Source organism: Lactuca serriola, chromosome 7 (assembly GCF_051521515.1).
Source record: "Lactuca serriola cultivar US96UC23 chromosome 7, Lser_US96UC23_V15, whole genome shotgun sequence".
Lineage (NCBI taxonomy): Eukaryota > Viridiplantae > Streptophyta > Magnoliopsida > Asterales > Asteraceae > Lactuca > Lactuca serriola.
The window spans coordinates 25,854,304-25,860,579 of NC_136414.1; positions in this window are offsets into that span (position 1 = coordinate 25,854,304).

Genomic DNA, 6,276 nt, shown 5'->3' on the forward strand with positions numbered 1-6,276 from the left:
CAACAACCCTATGTGGCCCTTCAAACCCGATTCCCCGTACCGCGAGTAGTTAGAAGATATTATAATAACACTTTATATTTTATAATATTTAGCACATATATTGTTTATAGGTTCATAATAACGACTTATGACTATAAATATAAGTTACATTGGAAACAGAATAGCGTAGCTTAACTTACCGGGTTTTTAACGAAAACCAGGAAATTACGCAGGCAGAAATTCGACTCTAAAAACTTCTTTTGTCGGCTTTTTGACGACTTGGAGTTTCTCTATCACACCCTAAAACTAGGAGAAATTGAACAAGAAAGAAAGAAGTATTCTAGAGAGAGTTTAGAGGAATGGTGTAAGAAAATATGAAGAATTCATCATTTATTTATAGGGGTTTGATCATAGAGTATGCCCTAAGTTACGTCCGTATCTTCCACATATGAGCTCCATTTTACATGTTCTTTATATCCACGTATTGGTATTTATGAGTACTATAACTTTCATTTAGACCCCGTCGGCTAATTCTCATTCTTTCTCAGATTTACAAATTTGTATCGATTTATCGCACTCGAAGAGTAGGGACTAAGTTTCGTCCATATCTTTCGCATACGAGCTCCGTTCTCGACTGTCTTTTTATCGTTGAGCTCCTATTAATGAGATCTTCAATTCTTGTTTAGATTGTTTTAGCTAAAAATCGACCGATATAAAATTCGATTTTTGGGTTGTGCACCGTTGTGTTAAATCTTAGAAAAATCATAACTTCCTCATATGAAGTTAGATTTGGACGTTCTTTTTTAAGCATGCTCTCGATTTAATGTATACTATGACTTTCATTTAGATCGCTAAGGCTAAAAAGTATTTATCATAAATTCACTTTTTACGATTCCCGGTGTCGTGTCGGTTTTGCCGCAAAACTTCAACAGGTTATAACTTCTTCGTTATAAGTCAGATTTCTGTGCTCTTTATATGTATAAAATCCTTGTGACATATACTATAACTTTTTTTTAAGGTTATACTTCCTAAATAATCTTCTATCAAAAAGTCATTTTTGACGTTTATTGTCTCTAAATTGACTAGCCTGAATCTGCGGGCGTTAAAATATTATAACAAGCCTTTGATTACAATCATTATTAAAAAGAAATTGAGGAATCATTGGAGTTTCAAATACATGAGAATCAAGTATTTTGGTCTCTATTATAATACTAGTTTATAACCCGTAAGAACCACGGTTAGAAAATTAATTAAAATTTCTTTGTAAAAACTCAAAATTATCAATCAATTATTTCATATAAACTATTTTAAATGAATTATTAATTAAGATATATTTTTTTAGTTATATAAAATTATAATTGTTTATTTAAATAAATACATTAAATTACATCATCTTATAATATATATTTATTTTATTTTATTTTTTATTCTAATGTTACTAATTTAATGTAATTAGAGTGTAAAATTTAAAATTTGAAATTTGAAATGAATAATCAATTAATAATTTAATGTAATTAGAGTGGAAAATTTAAAATTTTAAATAATAAACGGAGAATTAATAGTTTGACATATGGCATGATAGGTGGCATATAATATTAATGAGGATTTCTAATATTGTGACACTTGTTAATAGGAGAATAAACTTACTTATTTATTGGAATAGGGATTTGTATAGATAGTTTAGTATTTCTGGATCAAACTTGTTTACCAAACATAGTTCTCATTGTCCTTGTTTAATATGTAATGCACACCCATTTAGCCAAATGTTGTGAGTAACTATAAATGTGGATTGTCTGAAAATATTGATTTTTTATCTACACCAATCAACCCCATAATTTTATAAAAATGGAATAAGATGAAGATAGATGTAGGTAGTCGTTTCTTTATCTAGAGATAAAATTTGTCTTCATAGATGACATCCATCATATGAAATATGAACATGCAATTTATAAGCATAAACAAGAGAGTACGAATATGCAAATAGTAAAACATATACATACAAATGCAAAATATATATGGATTTCACCATAAATGTAATTGAAACAATACATTAAAATAGATAGGAAATAGGATGGGAGAGAGAGAGAGAGAGAGAGAGAGAGAGAGAGAGAGGATAGTATGTAAAAACTATGTGAAATGCACAATAATATAAAAAAATGAAAGCAAAGACCTAGATATCCTGATTGTAAGCCTCAACACTCCTATATGAATGCTATCGTTTTTACTTTATTCATGAGTGTCCTCACTTCCTTATAACATAAACAAAGAACCTCCTCACCATCCTAGTTACCAGGGTTAATATCCTCTTCTAGAAATATCCATACCATCACAATATTCCTTTTCATAGTTTTTCAATGATCAACTCCATTTCATTGAATTTCTAATTATTGTATTCGTTAGTCAGTCCAATAATGCTCTACAACATGTCCACTTCAACATCCTCGTTTATGCTACTTTTTTCTTCCTTTCATGTTAATTCTAACTCAACAAGCACTAGGATCGATACATCAAAATTGGTCTAGTTACTATCACATGAAGCTTTCTCTTCAATTTCAGTGGGAAATTGATCATGTCATGTAACACTTATGTAGTCGTCATCCACTTTAACAAATATAGCTTTATATGTGGGAAAGTTTACCTAAACACCCTGTTTCTTATGGCTCATAGACCCAAATATACTTAAAATCATCATGTAGGTGTGGAACTAGCTCATTGATATTTATATGTACCCTTTCACTATTACGCTCATTGTTGAAATTGCACCAATGATACTTTGTCTTATTATATTGATACATAACCCCTTATACTCCAACAACATCATCTAAGTGTTAAACTTAGTATAAAGCTTAATTATAGTCTTATTCACTAACATAAGGTAATCAATAAATAATATTCACCAAGGCACACTCCATGAATCTCGCTAGACATCTCATTAAAAATCAAGCACGTATATATAGGTTAAAAGGTGAACCTTGATGAAGCCCATTTTCCAACAAGAAAGAATCAATATATATAACTACATACGTTGTACATATTCTATTTATCCATGAATAATATTTACATATCTTCCCAAAACTCTTCTACCTTCCAAGATCCTTCAAACTGTCTCTCAAGGTATGACTTGCACATATACTCTTGGTTGATAAACTTCATATGGATGTTGTAAAACCACATTGTTGTGCAAGATAAAGATTCAATGTATCTTCTCAGTATTCCATCTTTAATCAACTCCTTCTTACAATGAAAAAACAATTATTGTGTATTTAATTATACTTCTCTTTATCCCATCATATTGCCTACTATTCTTAAAAATTCACAACTGGGTACCAAATATCATGTTATACACTCTTATAAGGCAAGTCTTTTTAAGTAATAAATAATCATAATAGTGGATGGTATTGTTTGAAGGAATGTCCATAGTCATTAATTATTAGTAACATATCTAATAATAGCAGCGTCCTTTTGGGTTGCCCTCATGACCCATTTGAGCAATACGAATTAGGAGAAACAAGTTTATTACTTTAATATGAATTAAAAAATTAATTGGAAATTATTTTGGTATTCATTATATAGTTTTAATTGATTAAAGGGGTTGAATATTAATTAGGTAAAAGTTAACTAACTGGAATATTCCATAATCCCTCACGGATAAGGGATTTTTGAAAACAAGATGTATCCTACATCGACTTGGAGTTGATTTAAGGGTCGAGATCTAAGGCTTATAATTAGGATGCTAGGGATCACATCATCCTTGCTTCTTTGGCTTGAAATTTCACCAACTTCTCTCCCCCTACGTTGTGGATGATTTCCAATCCTTCCAGGTTTGTTGAGATTAATCATTCTCCTAGTTTTCTTTAAATATGCTATTGGTGTCTTGGGTGTGAAGAAAAAGAAGGGTTCCTACTATTGGATCCTTTCGTCTAATCAAAAGTGGTTTTTACAAGATCCCAATCCAAGAATCAACTAGAAGATTAATATATGAAAGAGGTTGGTAATTTATTGTTTTTAAAATTAGGTTGATATAACATAATAAAGCTTGATATAGTATGGTGAATGTACACATAGGGTTTTTATGATGTTTCTGCTGCTAAACTAGTGTGTATTGATTACTAGAAAACCCATTAAGTATAACACATAATAACATGGAAAGTGTTAAGCCTAAACATGTTAATATGCTCTTTATCACCTTTTCTTAGGTAAAGATATAAAGCCAAAACTAACTTACTCTAAGCATAATGTATATAATTAAGACATGATATATATATATATATATATATATATATATATATAACCTAAAGGCATGTCAATAATCTTTTATCACAATCATCTATGAATCTTTGTGGTTTAAGTCTAAGAACTAGTTAAAGTACCAAGTCCATTTAAACTAGAGATCTAATATCAACTAAAACATGCCTTGTATGCGTAGTTTGAAGTTGTAGGTAACATCAAAATATCAATAATCGTTTAGCAAACAAATCATGTTCTAAAAAGTGTGTACAATGGATATAATAGTCAATAAAAAATAAGTAATGGTTACTAAGTATATATTATTTCAAGCATCTCAAAAGTCTTGTAAATATCATCGTCAAATACAAACTCTAAATCTTCAAGTAAAGCACTACTATACTAATTCTTACAAGAGTGCATTTCAAAATAATGAATTAAGTTTGGTAAGATTATTGAATCATAATGGTGTTACACATTAGAAGAATAGTATATAAATGAACACAAATTTATTTACAAAGCATAACAACCCCATACTTCTTCAAAACTCAATAAAAATTATTATGATGCAAGCTGAGGGTAAATATGGAAAATTATTACTACATTGGTATTTAAATTTAAACCTTCATAATAATCAACAAAGAAACAAAAAATGTAAATATAATATGTAAGATATATAATAAGTGCCTAACCCCTAGGTCATCTACAACTCACAAGTCTTTGTACTTCACCCTTAAAGGACCTATAAGGTAAATGTACCAAGAGAAAAGTAGTGTCTTAAGACATTTCTAGTGTAAGTAGCAAATACCATGTTACGCAAAGTGAATGCCTTACTATAGTTCCTTGACAATATTATATTACATGTGACCGTTACACATTAATGTATTCTATAATACCATAAAAATGTCAAATTTCATAAAAAAGTACATGAACTATTAGATGTTTAAGTCATCATTGGTGTTCAGACCATAGTAGTCTTAATCTTCCCCACTATATTGATGCACATTATCATGATTTAGAAACTCGACTTCACAAGCATCAACTTAATTTGAATGCATAAGTAGTATGCATATTATTCCAAGCAAAGTTTTTCCAAGCAAAGTATACATATAATATTACAAGCACAAGAAAAACTGAAAGTAGGATGTCATATTAAGGGACATATACCGATAAGTAATGTAGCCGCCTAAAATGAATATGTAATCCTCCAAAAGTTACTCTAAGATACATAAGGGTTATAAAATATCTACACGAAGATAATTAATCTATGTGATTAACACTAATTAACCTTAGTTTTGCTAATTAAGGTTTATAAGCATTATTGAGAAATTAAACCATTTGGATTGATTTCTCATTCAATTCAATACAATTACATACCGAACTTGAAAAGAGCATGTTATATTACTTGTTACGAATCTAAAGTGAAAGATATTGATACCATGATGATTATTCCACTTATTCTCTAAGGATACTTACAAATATGATGGAGAATTGCCAATCGATTTTTTTATGTGGTGTTTAGTTCTTGAGTTTGAGAGAACAAAAGAGAGAGAACGTGAATTCTAATTTTTGTGTAAGTATCAAAAAGAAACAATTTAGTCCCTTATATAATAGTTATGTTACCCACATCCATCACATGTCAGTCTTATATAAGTACAAGGACCAAACATGTCATAATGAGTACATTAGGATATAAACTATAAGTATAACTTTAATATTAAAATGTTACATAAATGGTCCAATGACATTTAATGGGAATTGAATTCCAACAAGCTTAACTAAATTCATTTAGTTCATATTCGCCCATAACATGTATATAATGAAACAATGGAAGCAATGCATTTAGTTCCAACAAGCTTAACTAGCTTCATTTAGTTCATAGTCATTTCAACTTTGTAGTCCCAAATTAGTATGTCGGTTAACCACACACGCTCCATAAACGACTTACAAAGAAACAATATCTATTTTCATGGATTAGCATACAATTTCACACTTTTACTAAAGTGACTAGAGTGAGATTTTGTATAATGTTCTAGTACTTTTACATTATACTTTTAGTGTGATTAGTGTCCT